The sequence below is a fragment of the Rhodnius prolixus genome, unplaced genomic scaffold, assembly GCF_049639745.1.
Source record: "Rhodnius prolixus isolate KJV_2025 unplaced genomic scaffold, Rpr scaffold_12, whole genome shotgun sequence".
NCBI lineage: Eukaryota > Metazoa > Arthropoda > Insecta > Hemiptera > Reduviidae > Rhodnius > Rhodnius prolixus.
In genome coordinates, this window is record NW_027411635.1 from 390,418 (window position 1) to 404,718 (window position 14,301).

At 38.9% G+C, this 14,301-nt stretch overlaps 1 long non-coding RNA gene across 1 annotated transcript; it reads right to left on the reverse strand.

Moving 5' to 3' along the window:
* Positions 1–7,695: 7,695 nt before the first annotated feature.
* Positions 7,696–14,295, reverse strand: LOC141462086 (uncharacterized). Its single transcript, XR_012463101.1, has 3 exons — positions 14,030–14,295; positions 12,350–12,617; positions 7,696–12,266 (listed from the first exon to the last, which is right to left on the reverse strand). It is a non-coding gene; the product is annotated as an uncharacterized lncRNA (long non-coding RNA).
* Between the last annotated feature and the right edge of the window lie 6 nt (positions 14,296–14,301).

Genomic DNA, 14,301 nt, shown 5'->3' on the forward strand with positions numbered 1-14,301 from the left:
TAACAATACATCCAAGCTCTCCTCCAATACCACCCTTTTTATTTCATCTAATGCCATGCGAGCACGACCCATAATCTACTACCATAATCAATAGATTTTATCCATGCTTTTAATACTGCCTTATAGACTGAGCACTCCCTACTTCTACTCGAGTGCCCCTCACTTCTGCAGTTAACGCACTGTCCTTTTTCCACCTTACAATCCTTCCCTATATGGCCTTTTCCTCCGCACTTAATACAGTGCACCTCTTCTTTACACCATTTGGCCATGTGTCCAAACCCAAAACACTTCAGGCACTGCGGCACCTCGGTATAATCCTCTAATCTACATGATACCCAACCCACCCTCAACCAACCTTCCAATATCAATTTTCTCCGCACTTCCGTGCTAACCTCCAAAATAATATTTTTCCTAACTCCAAACCGCCTCACCGACCGCATCTTACATTACTTCCCAAATTGCTCCTTATTTTTTCCGCAGACCTCCCGAAGCCTTTCCTGTACCATCTCCTCATCTTGCTCAATGGGTACATCATAAATGATGACCCAAGGCGCCTTCTCCTTGACCTCTTCCACCTTGAGCCCTTTCTCCTTTAACTCTCCATCTGCTTTCATTACTTCGATATGATCCCTGTTTGCCACCTCCACAAAAACGCCCTCCCGACCCTGTCTGAATCCCTGAATCTCCCACTCTTTCTTCACCGGATCTATCTCCTTAATCAAAGTCCTCCTAACTTCCCCACCCAACACTTTCTTTCCGTCTTCCTCTTTGACAATCCTGACTAAATTCACTGTCTTCCTCTCTTTCCTCCTTCCTTGCACCTTCCAAGCGTAAGAACCCGTCTCCTCACCCTCTACTACCATTGCCTCCCCACTCTCCCCACTTCTTACCCCCTCCTTTTAAACTCTTCAATCATTTTCTCTATCCTCCTCCCTCCTTCAGTTCTCTCCATCTCCATCTCACTAATTTTCCCCACTGATGCACACATAGTGTCCACCTTATTCCCCATTTGTTTGATTTCCTCCCTTACCTCCTCAATTCTTTCTTTCTCCAGCTGCCCTTCCATTTCCAAAACTTTCGGAACATCCTTTACCCCCGCATGTACTTTATTCATTACACCGCACAAAACATCCAATTTTTGGCTCATCTCCTCCACCTTCCTTGACTGTTCCTTCTTACTAACCTCAATCTTCTTCTTTACCACCCTCTTCACGTCTTTCCACATCCCCTCCCCATCCTCGCCTCCATCACTTAAGAAAAACCTACCCAAGCATCCAGCTTTTGGTCAATTCTCTTTACACAACCCTCCACCTTCCCTCCCACTTTCTCCGTGTCCTCGCACACCCTCGAGTACCGATCGACAACATTCTCAACTTTCCTCTCCATTGTTGTATATTCCGCGGTCATTTCCTTGATGATGAACATAAATTTTTCCACCTTTTTATTTGTAAAGACAGCAGTCGTTTGACCTAAATTCCTCCTGGATGGCTCAGTCCACTCGCGATAATGCCTCTCTTCCTCAACAGCAACCTCCAACCAGTGTCTTATCTGGCCATGCTCAACACCCAGAGCTTCCAATAACAACTCTGGGGGGAACCCCCCCCAAGCCTTCATTTTTTTGTACCTGCTGGCGTAGACCAGCTACCCTCACCTAAAACCTCCAACTCCACATGAATTGGAGTTCCCTCCCCTTCAACCCTCCATCAACCCCTCCCCCTTCCCACTCACGACCCGAGGCAAACCCTCTGCCATCTACCTTTACTATTTAAAAAACAAAAATTCAAGCTACCACACCCCCAAAAGCAAAAAACAGAAAAAGAACGCCAACGAGCACCTGAAACCACCAAAGAGAAATATTCTAAGTTTTTTGGGGGCTACACATCGGCAACCCGCAAAAAACCCACTATTACCAAGCTAAAATCAATTCTGAATCTATCGAGCTCCCACCGCAGCTATCTCCTGGTACCCTGCCGACTTTCGGAGCTCGATTGCTCCTCTCCTAGAAGACTGAGAAACTCGAGAAAGGGCTCCTTTCTACCGTAGTCCACCCCTCTACACACCTAAGAGGAAAAATCTTTCCTCCAATCTTACCAGTCCCCCGGCTGCAGAGAAGAATTCTCTTCTTCTCAACACTTAGCTGCAGCAAAATACTGTTGCTAAGGGCCCCACTAACACTACTACTAAACCACACACTACCACAGACGTTAACGTACTACACAATTACGTCACCCTTCACCTCCTATTATCCCTCGTCTAAGAAAGTAGAATCAAACGAGATTTATCGTTACAATCACTGATTCGGCCATGGGGGGAGAGGATGAGGAGAATGTGGACAGTTTCCTAAAGAATATAGAAAGGTTAGCAAAGTGCGGAGGGTGGACGGAGTGGGATAAAACGCTAATTTGTCAATTGAAACTGACAGGGGCCGCAGCAGCTTGTGTAGCAGGATTTCCTGCCCTCCTAGAACCCACCGCAACCCTAGCGCATTACCGTAAGGTACTTACGGAAAGGTTTGAGTCCACTCAATCCTCATCGGAGAAATTACAGCAATTAAACTCCGTGTCTCAACGAGCGGGTGAAACAGTGAAGGAGTTTGCAGATCGGTGTCGCAAACTGGGGGAGGAGACCATTCCCCATGAGACAATGTCCGCGGAGGTGATGGAGTGGAGTGGGCGCGGAAACAAGCGATACCAAGTCACTCTAGCCGCGTTCATGAGAGGGTTGAGAGGTGAAGTCGGGCTGCCATTGCGGTACCAGTACCCAAGAACAATCAAAGCGGCAATAGAGGCTGCTACCATTATAGAAAATGCCCAAAACCAGGTCCCTACTCAAAGTGAAGTGAGGGCCATCCAGAGGGGGAAAACTAAGGGCGAGAGGAGACCCCCTGGTCCTATAGTAGGACCAACAGAAAGGGCACCGTGCTCGGGTATGCCCTCGAAGGAGACCCCAAAACCCCAGACTGCGGAACCCTCAGAGGCAGCCAAATGAGAATAGGCCAAGCCCCAAGGGTTATTGCTACGTGTGTGGGCAATCAGGCCACTTTGCTAGGAATTGCCCTCGAAGAGCAACCCCAGTGAAAGTGTGCGTTTGTCAACACACAAATCCAGAGCCAGAATTAACCCCAAAAGGAAGTGGACCCCGGGGTGCCCCACCAGCGGGTCCGGTATCATTCCAGGGGCCAGATTGCTAATTCCAACTGTAACATTGGGGGAGGGGCAAAAGGGAGTCACGATACGAATGAACCTAGCAGGTCAGCTAGGGACGTTGTTGGTTGACAGTGGGTCCGAAGTGTCAATCTTAAGACAACCACTTGAGAAGGTACCCTTGTGGGAACCGCGGGTAAGGGCGACTGGAGTTACGGGTAAAGCCCTTCCGATTGAAGGGGAGCAAAAAGCACTATGCCTAATTGGAGACATGAGTGTCTGCCATCGTTTCCTCATCGCAGAAGTTCAAACCTTAGGAGATGGGTTGATAGGACTGGATTTAATGGCCAAATTAGGGCTAATATTATATTCACGTGCGAGAGAGATACGCTTCCCTCATGCAGTCCGGCTAAACGAGAATCCGACAAATGAAGATCTACCTAACAAGGGAGACTCCTGGAGGGTTGTAAAGGCCACCAGACGCCTACAGGTACCGCCTCACTCCTAGCAAATGGTTGAAGGTAAGCTCAGAGGAGAACGGATGAGTGAAATAATGTTTGAACCAGCACCCCAACCGTAGCTGGGGATACGCTTTGCGCGAAGTCTGAACAGGCCCAGAAAGCGACAGATTTGGGTAAGGACCATCAATTTAACCGCACAACCCATAAGGATTGAGAAAGGGCAGGCCCTTGGAGTAGCAGAAAACTGGAGCCCTATTGGCCTTGATGGCAGTGAAGTGACCGTGGGGGCCGTAGGGGAGGACCCGGACGCGAGATCGGTAAATGGGGGAGACACTAGAGCCGCCCAGATCAGGGAAAAGTTGAAACACCTACCAGTGGTGGATCAAGAACAACTGTGGGGTGTATTAACAAAGTATGGGCGACTGTTCGAGGAACCCGATGCGAGGGGGTGCACGTTGCCTATCTATCATCACATTCGGACCCAGGCAGAGAGGCCAATAGCCAAACGACCATATCGGGTACCCTATAACCAAAGAGGGGTGGTCACGGAGTTGGTGCAGGACATGTTACACAAAGGAGTGATTGAACCCTCCAAAAGTCCCTGGTCTGCTCCGATTGTGTTAGTGCCCAAGAAAACTCTGGATGGGAGCATTAAATATCGGTTTTGTACCGACATTCAAAAAGAGAGGACCTTTACTATTTTCTGCTTGAATGTCCTCGCCTATGTCTGCTGAGAGCGCGGTATTGGCTGCTAAGGAGAGGTTGAATGTGGTCAATGGTGTCTGCGGTTGGAGTCCGTTAGCCTCCTATGTAAAGAGAGCCTATGAATTTAGACAAACAAAATTTATTTAATAGATGATCCATGAAGTCCTGGGGTGTTGAAGGGTTTCTTTCTGTCATGATTTGCAATTTAAATAGCTGAGTAAAAGTACAATTTAAGAGCAAAAAGCTTAATTTAATAGAAAGGGAGGAATAAATAATAATAAAAAATAAAAGAACATTATAAATAATGAAAATGTATAAGTAAATATTAAAATAAAATGCTTTAAAATGTGTTATGAACTTGTATATTTACTTAGTATGAATTCGAGTTTGTTAAAAGATCAGTGATATTTATTCTGAATTTGATGGTTTATGTATGAAAATTTAGTTCCTGTCTTTCGTATGGTTACGGTGTATTGGCATGAATTACGTTATGACGTAACGTCAGGAATTTAATTTATGCCCTACAATAACAATAATAATAATAATATTAGTAATAATAATCATTAAAGAAACTTTTGCCTCAAATAAGTGCAGTGGGGAGAGTGGGGATGAAGTTGTAGAGCAGAGTGGAGTAGATCAGTGCTGGCGAGAGAGAGGGCGCTAGATACCAGCCGAAAAGCACAGAGCGACTAGAGCTAATCGGCCGACCCGCCTCTTAACGTTTTAACTCTAGATCGAGGGACCGAACCTCTGGCTCGAGCCACGACCAACTGTGAACCATCGGCGGAAGTAGGTTGCCGTACCGCACCAACAGGTACTCTTGTGTTGTGTGGTTCCCCTCTTCACGTCTAAACCACAGGTACTGGCAGGACAATTAATCGTCAAACCTAAAACAATTATTAACCGACCTTCTAGGGCACTAGATTATTTTGGGTTTCGTTTTGTAAGTATTTTTAGTTTATTTCATATGTAAACCAACGGTAAGTTCGTTCTAAGTTAAGTGAAGGATCCTTAGTTTATTCTTTTTTTTTTCTTTTTTTTTTCGGCGCATCAACTGCAGGGGTTATTAGCGCCTATTGTGATATGTTATTCTATTTATTTTTGGTTTTGTTTAATATAAGTTTGTACACATCATAGTCTTAGTTATTAGCGCCTATTGTGATATGTTATTCTATTTATTTTTGGTTTTGTTTAATATAAGTTTGTACACATCATAGTCTTAGTTATTAGCGCCTATTGTGATATGTTATTCTATTTATTTTTGGTTTTGTTTAATATAAGTTTGTACACATCATAGTCTTAGTTATTAGCGCCTATTGTGATATGTTATTCTATTTATTTTTGGTTTTGTTTAATATAAGTTTGTACACATCATAGTCTTAGTTATTAGCGCCTATTGTGATATGTTATTCTATTTATTTTTGGTTTTGTTTAATATAAGTTTGTACACATCATAGTCTTAGTTATTAGCGCCTATTGTGATATGTTATTCTATTTATTTTTGGTTTTGTTTAATATAAGTTTGTACACATCATAGTCTTAGTTATTTCCCCGGTTTCATTGTTATTGTAATTAGTATTATTTGGTCTACGTGAGAGCGAGGAGTCACCGCCCGCAAGTTCCCTTGCCCTCAGCTGGATGGCGTACTAACCAACGCTGTATGATGTATTCCATTTCTTGGGCCAGTGTGCCATATTAAGTTTTACTAGAAAAAAGTATTTCGTTAGCGAGGTGCTGACAGTTAGCGAAATGTTATGCGTACTGAACGGTTCTAATTGGCCGGCATTACTTGGCTACATCAGAGAGGCATGGTCTTACAGAGAGTTCCTCATAGAAAATTTCAATTTTTAAGTATGTTATTATATTACAGTTTCTCCTTTTTGGTCGTTCATTGATACTTATTCATTTCTAAAATTATTATATAAAAAAAAAACTACTTGGTCTGTAATAAATTAAAATAATATTAATAATAATAAATTGCACATATTTATAATGCAAATAATTGAAAATTATACACATACAAATATTAATTGTGGTGTATAATATCTATTACAAATTTTTCTGAGTTATGAGACGTACACTCCTGACAGACGATTAGCTATCATGTCAGTATTCATGCTTTCTACATTTATATTAGATCAATATTACAGATTTGTGAAATGAAGTATGTTTTCTATCTATCTATCTATCTACAAGCCAACGCTACCGTTCGTAGTGTCACAATGTATTCTTTTTGCACTGAATAAATAAACGTAATTAATAAATATTAAAAAGCCTGACATTAAAGTAGGTATGCTAGCCACTTCACGTCTCTATAAACTCCTTTAGCCCTGTACTATGCTCGTACAACCCTCCGTACAAGACTCCTCAAAAATCCACCTAGTAAATTTATACAGTCAGCCCACCACTTAACAGTTCTAGCTCTTGATACTCGGAGGACCTTAAAATCGAGGTATCTCGGTACCTAAGGCTCCGATCTACCCAAGCCAAATCTTGCCTTAAAGGGCAAGGCAAGCCGCTTCTCCCCCTACCAATTAAATGTTCCTTCCCCCACCATAGCGAGAAAACCAAATCTTTCAGCTACATATAATATCTCCCAATTGAACAGCAGCCTATCAAACAAGAATAATCCAATGAAACACACACAACCACAACCCTCTAATTGAAATGATAAGGACAAGACTGTGTTGACTGCGGAATAGATGCACTATTTCTTTTTCTTGGGTTAGAGCCCACGTGGGTATCATAGGTAACGAGACTGCTGATCTGATGGCAATAGCAGTTTCAAAAGATAGCGACCTGACCATTGCCTACAATAAGTTCCCTAAAACAGCACTAAAGCAGTGGGCGTATCAACGCAGTATAGAAGCCTGGGAGCAATTCTGGAACGAATCAACCACGGGTGCACTCACAAGGGATTTCATTCCCTCTGTGAGGGCTCGACTTCAAATGGACCACTTCGCCATAAGTTACGGATTAACTCAGGTTCTTACCGAAAATGGCACATTATTTATTAAGATTCGGTATTTCGCAAAATTCGTCTTGTGGATGCGATTCTTCTTCAGCCCAGACAGTTGCATCACCTTCTATGGGATTGCTCATGCAGAATGTCTTGACGCAGGGCGAAGATTGGCCCCCCAACAAGTCTGTTTTGCTTCAGTCGCGTTTCTTCCAGCATTTCAACTTTTATGTCAAGAATGTGCTCGAATTTTTGTATTTATAAAGGTCAATGGTGTGTAGATGATTGATGATAGCAACAGCAAATAAATAAACAAATAATGGTAGAGTAAAATAAAAATATTAAAAAAAATAATAAATAAATAAATAATAATAATTACTATTAGAAACAATTTTCTTTAGTATTTACCTAATCAAGTAGTAAGCTATGTTGTGCTTTGTGTTACAAATTTCACCACTGAATTGAATGTCCGCCATGATTTTATTTTGCTTGATTTATCGAATTTTGCATTATCTATACAGATATAATTTTCTTTAATAGCCATGTTTTAATTTTATATTATGCCCTTAATTTTGTATTTATATAAACATTAGCTGTCACATTTAAATTTGTATTGTTATTTTGCTAATTTCTGTTAAGAAAATAAAATACTTAGTATTAGCAAGTCTTGGTTGTAAGAGTGGGGCAAAGGGAGAAGCTGCGCTTCTTATGTCTAATTCATTATGTTCTTGTGTTGTACTCTGTTTAGTATGTACATGCCTTTGTGATTAAGTTTGATTCTTAAAATGTGTTTAATTATTATTATAATATAACTGTTATTATTTATTGTGTTGTTGTTTGCTGAATATACTTTTTTATTTCCCCCTTTAACCCTAACAATTTCATGTAGTGCTCAAAAGGGCGGAGCATGATGGAAATAAAGAAGAAATAAAAAAAATAAAAAAACTCTCACGAGCACGAGATACCCCTCTAAAACAGGTACCCCCCCGCCACGCCACACACCTATATAACGTCTAGTTTCCGCCTACCTCAACCGATTTCCACTGGGTTTTCTCTCAAATCTTGTTTAAAAGGTTCTCCTCAACAACTTCCCCTTTGGAAGTTCCCCAAAAACTACACCCTAATGCCCCCAAACAGACTGTTATACTCTCAATAACTATTATCACTAAAACATTGCAATTTATACCAGTTCTAATAGAGCTAACGTTTCACTACAATTCGGTAAAAAAATCATTAAAATCTGAAAAATACGAAGAGAGATGTAAAGATTTGAAGTTTGAACGAATTTGAAAACCTCCAAAATATAACCTTCTATAGAAGCTGCCTTCTAGCATTGGTTGTGTGCACACGTATTAATATCGCTCTGTTCTTTTTTCAAGTTTTTGGTCAGAGTTTCTATGGTTTGCTAAAATAGTGAATTTACAGAAAATATTTTCTTAGACTGTGTGTATCAGCGGTTGAGTGCAGTGGACCAAAGTTCGGTCGTTAGTGATCCAGTCAGTACTCTTTGGCTTTATCTGTTTGATTGTATATAGTGTTTTCCGAGAGTGTTATATACTCGTATTACCTTCCAGTTTTTCCTTCCCATAAATTTTAAGAGTTAAGTTTTTATTATTTTTTTTAAACATGAACTTGGATTGTGGGGAAGTATCGGGAAGGCTACCCGATGATGTGGAGATGAAGTGGAAAAGGCTCGATAAAATGGTAAGTTCTGACGATGCTATTCCAAAGCAGATACATACAGTGCCCGTAAGTACTCGTAAAAGTACTATCAGTATGGGGTACAGCTGTACAGATTTAGAACCATTTCAGGTAATTATTGAAAGTACCAACAAAGACCAAAAAGGAATCTCTAGGATACACCCAATGTCCATTGGGAAATTGCTTTTCGAACAACATGCAGAAATCTCCCGAAATATTGAATTTTAAAAAAATAGGCATAAATAAGTTAAGGGTGGAATTGAACAATGGAATCTCAGCCAATAAATTGCTGGGATCTTCTTTCCACAAATTTAAAGGATTTAATTTCTATAATCCCAGATATCTATTGCAAAGAAGAGGGCTAATTAGGGGAGTGGATACTGAATTGTCTGAGGCCGAAATAAAAGAGGTTCTTAGAGATCCACCTGGGATTAATTACGAAATATTAGAAACGCGAAGATTGAAACAGAAAGTTGGAGATAGGGACACTAACAAAGTGAAATTGGTGCCCACCCAATCTGTTTTGATTACAGTTAGGGGACAGCAATTACCGCAATATGTCTATATTCACTACGTAAGGTGTGAAGTGAACAAGTATATTCAAAACGTAGTACAGTGTAAAAACTGTCTTCGATTTGGACATTTCCAGGATCAGTGTAAAGGGAATAAAAGATGCGAGAAATGTGGCATAAACCATGATGTATCTGCATGTTCGGAAGATAACCAGGCCAAATGCGTGAACTGTAGTAGTGGTAGTCATAGGGCATCTAATGTAAGTGTTTGCCCACAATATAAAAAAGAGAAAACGCTAAAGCAGTTAATGGGAGAAAAGAATATCTCATATCTAGATGCAAAGCAATTGTTGGCTAATAATTCTTTCGCTGCCCTAGCCCTAGCGGGGAGGTTGGCTCCAACTTTGGATAGTCTTAAAGAATTTCCCTTAAAGCAAGAGTGGCGGGAGTAACAAACCTTCTGCTTACACCACCTCATCTAAGAGAGCTAGGAAAAGAAACCATAGTGTAATCTTCCCTAATTTTGATAATACAGTAATAAAAGAGTTATTGATCCAGCCAACCGAGAAAAAAAACCCATACCATCCAACACAAATAATTAGGGACACCAATCCTTCACAAAGTAACTCAAACATAGATATTCTTTTTGAAGCGGTTTACTCTATTTTAAAGAGTATGAACGGTACTGAAGTGAACAAAATGCCTGATGATAAGTTAAAATCAATGATTAGGGATAGAGTTATAAATTTGAATGAAGCTATATAAGTTTCTAGTGAATATACAGACGCAACTATGTTTCTTCTTCTAACTATATATAAAACATGAATAAATTAAAAAACCTACAATGCAACGAAAGGTCTGCCGTTTCTAATAAAGGTAGCCTAGAAGTCTGTTTGGAAAATGAGGAAATAAATGTAGCCATTAAGAAGTGAGACTTGGTTTAAACCAAAGGTAACTATAAAATTTACAGGTTTTAATGCAATTAGAAAAGACAGGCACAAGTTACTGCAATTATAAAACGAAATTTGCGAAAAGGTGAATATCCACCTCAATGAAAAAATTACTTAGTTTGTCCTATCCTAAAAGCACATAATGACCGCGCCCATTGCGATTCATACCAACCAATATCGTTATCCTCGTGCATTCCCAAAACGTAGAGAACTTTGAATGGTGGATTGAATTCAACGGTTTATTGCCTGTCAGCCAATTTGGATTTAGGAAATGTAAATCCGTTCACGACAGCCACACCGAATTAGTTACGGACATTTACAAGGGTTTCACTAAAAATAACACTTGCTTTGTTTTTAGATTTCAACTCGTTACGACTCGGTACAATTGCCAATTCTTGCAAAAATGATGAAAATTATAAATCTTCCAAATAAATTCATCACGAATATAATTAACTTAATATCGAATAGATTTATTTATCTCAAAATAAATGACTTGATAGAAGGTTCACAGGTAACTCAGATAGGCATGCTGAGCCCTATTCTCTACTCAATTTATGTAGCTAATACAGAAAGTATATTAATCGAAACTGTGAAAATTCTCCAATATGCGTATGATGTTGGAATTCAAAATAAATGAACCATCAAATGCCCACAATGATGAGCTTCTTAAAACCGAATTGGTACAATATGATGCAAATTTCATAGCGGAAGAACTGTAGAAAATGGTTAACAAAAAAACAAATTGTTCAATCCTAAAATAGAACAACACAAAATCAAGTGGGGATAACAAGAAATCAGTATGCTGATGGTCCCAGTGAGGAAGTGCATTATACGCCAAGATAGCAGCGGTGAAAGGAAACGGAAATACTGAATGTGTACGCGTCTAAGTGTGCGTGTGTATGCTAAGTGTAGAGAACTGCATTGGACTAGGAGAGGCAGGAGAGGTTGAAGGTGACTGGAACGCACCGGCAACTGAATGCGGATACTGCGGCGAGGTACTCTGTATCAGCGGAAGTGAACCGTAGCCTCCCGTGCTGGCAAAGATGCGGTAAGAAGCACACTAAATATGCACACTCAAAAAACGCACAGGACGCTGGTCAGTGGCGGACTCCCCCTAAATAGATAAGGAGGTGACCATATGGTCTAAGAGAAGGTGGACGGGGTAGTTTGATAGTGTGGGTATGGCACAGAATAACACAGAAAGAACAAGTTCAAGCAGATAGAACAGAAAGAACAAGTTCAAGCAGATAGAACAGTAAGAACAAGTTCAAGCAGATAGAACAGAAACAACAACTTTCAAGCAGATAGAACAGTAAGAACAAGTTCAAGCAGATAGAACCCTTAAGAGAACAAAAAAAAGGTTCTAGGTAAAGAAGAAAAGCTGAAAGTCCAACACGCGGTAGAGTGAAATAATGACTTTATCATCGATAAGAAATATAAAAGAGGGAATTTAAGCGGATGCGGTCAGTACGCGCGCCCAGCGATAGCCAGCTAAATTGGCCGAACGTCTCCGACCACGCCCGAACAATCACCATAACAATAAAAATGAGCGACTTACTCTGACTAGAATTTAAATACAGTGTTTTCTTCAATTAGTCAATTTTTAGATAACAAAAAAAAATTAATTAATCAATAAAAAAAATGTGCGAAGGTTTGTACGAAAAATATATTTATATATCTTGAACAACCAGCGCCCCAATAGTCTTCACTAATTTTAATATATTTGATAATAAAATTTAATATATTATTTCTGCATTGTTTTCTTCCCATCAACAACCTTAGACTGTTTCAATCTGCTAATTATTTGGTCCATTTCACTCAATTGTGTTTCTGATCTGCAAAGTTAACGACCAGTGAGTAATGTGAGAACTGTTGGGTAAAATAATAAAAGTAAAAATGGTATTTATGCAATAATTACATAAAAATACTGAAGGATGAAAGCTGTAATTAAAACGTTCACGAAAGGCATTTCTTCACCAGTTACGGCATTTATAATGGCAGCAACTCCTATAATTCCAAATAGGTGAAAAGGTCCATCTTCTTCGAATATTTGATCTAAGTATCCTAATATGGTAATAAATGATAAGATAGCTGGCAAGGTAATTTCACCAACTCCCCAAAATTCTTCAATATTTACTCGGTCCATATTCTATCTTTGTTGACAGGATCTCACTAAAAACAGTTGACTGCAGAAAAAGCATCATGTTATAATAATTCAGATTAATGAATAAATCTCAATATATTTCAGGAAGTTACTAAAATGTCCGTATTACTAAATAAATCGTTTACCTTCTCTCACTAAAAAGAAGTATTTTGCGATTATGTTACATTTTTTTACCCGAATTCACGTTTTTAGGACATCTAAAAAAAGTGGTCTTTAGAAAATGAAATGTTATTAAGTGATTATGAAAAATTCAAGGAGCCTAAAGTACATTATTAAGTTTAGTTAAATCTAGCGGATTCGTTAGTAAGTACTAATATAATTACTGCTTCTACTTTTCTAACTGGTCTCCGAACAATGTTCTTTCGTTATACACAACACTGTAAGAAGCCCCAAGGAAAAATTCTAAGTGCCAGCAGGCTGCCAGCAGCTGGATTCGAACCCGGGTTCTTCGCATTGGAATCCAGTATAAGCTAATCCCTTCCCTATTCTGTAACCTAACCTCATGTAGTTCAGATAATTTTATGTATTTTTTATTTATTTGTATATATTTTGCTAAGGAACTTAAAAGCTTTTGTGCCCAGCTTTAGGTTGATCTGGAGATTACCAATCTAGAGGCGTGGCCTAATGTTGAAGAGAGTATTGAAGAGAGAGTTGTTACCACGTAACAGCCACATTTAATTATACTAATATAGAACATTTTTGAATCTAGCAAGCGACATATGATGTTTAATAAGAAGATAGTTTTTGTTCTAAGCATCACAGTAATTGGAACTTCGCGTTTAGCTTCCGCAAGTTTGTCTTAAGCTTTGCTGCCTTTCAAAAAATTACAAACCATGTTACAGGAATTGCTCTAATCAAGGAAAGTTATTGTTGTTTTTCTTTGTTCGAATAACTGTTATGAAATATGTGTTCCAACTCAAAGTTTCGCTTTATACATCGCTTGCGGATTGTATTAATATTATCTTCGAGATGCCCCCACACCTCTCGAAAGCGAAGCCCTCCAATCCAAATAAAATAGAATTGTTTATTATATTGAAGTGAATTTTAATTGTGGTCGTAATGTAACCCGCCATATTAAAATAAAAATGTTAAGTAGAGCTTATAAAAGATGATCTACATTTATATAATGAAATGTGGCGGTTGACATCCCTCTAGGTGTATATTTTCAATTTTACCAAGGTTGGTATTAATTTAAAAAAATCTTCAATAAGTCAAGGAAGAGAGTGAGGGAAAATGAAAAAAACTGAAAGAGGAAGATAATAAATTTTACACGACAATTTAGGGCCCGATTACAAAAAGTTAGCCTAAGCATGGTAACTTCTATCCCCATCAAGTATATACATTATGTAATTTATTAATATTATATTCAGTTTAAAAGAAATTTGATAATTAAATTGGTAACTATTACACTAATGAAATAAAAATTGTACTTACAACAAAGAAATTTAGAAAATAGTTGACCAGGGGACCGGGTTCTTTTTCTTTGATTTTTTCTATTTTGATTTCTACAAGTAAACTACTATAACACTAAACTTTTCCAACTTTTGTGATATAAATGCCTAGCAACCGGTATTTAAAATTATAGTTATTACCTAGTTAAATGATAGAAAAATGGAAAATATTCCTAAGGCATAAGCTCTCTTATTCTTTTGAGTCAAATATATACATATACGAGTATATCCTTAACAAAAACTTAGTTTTAAAAG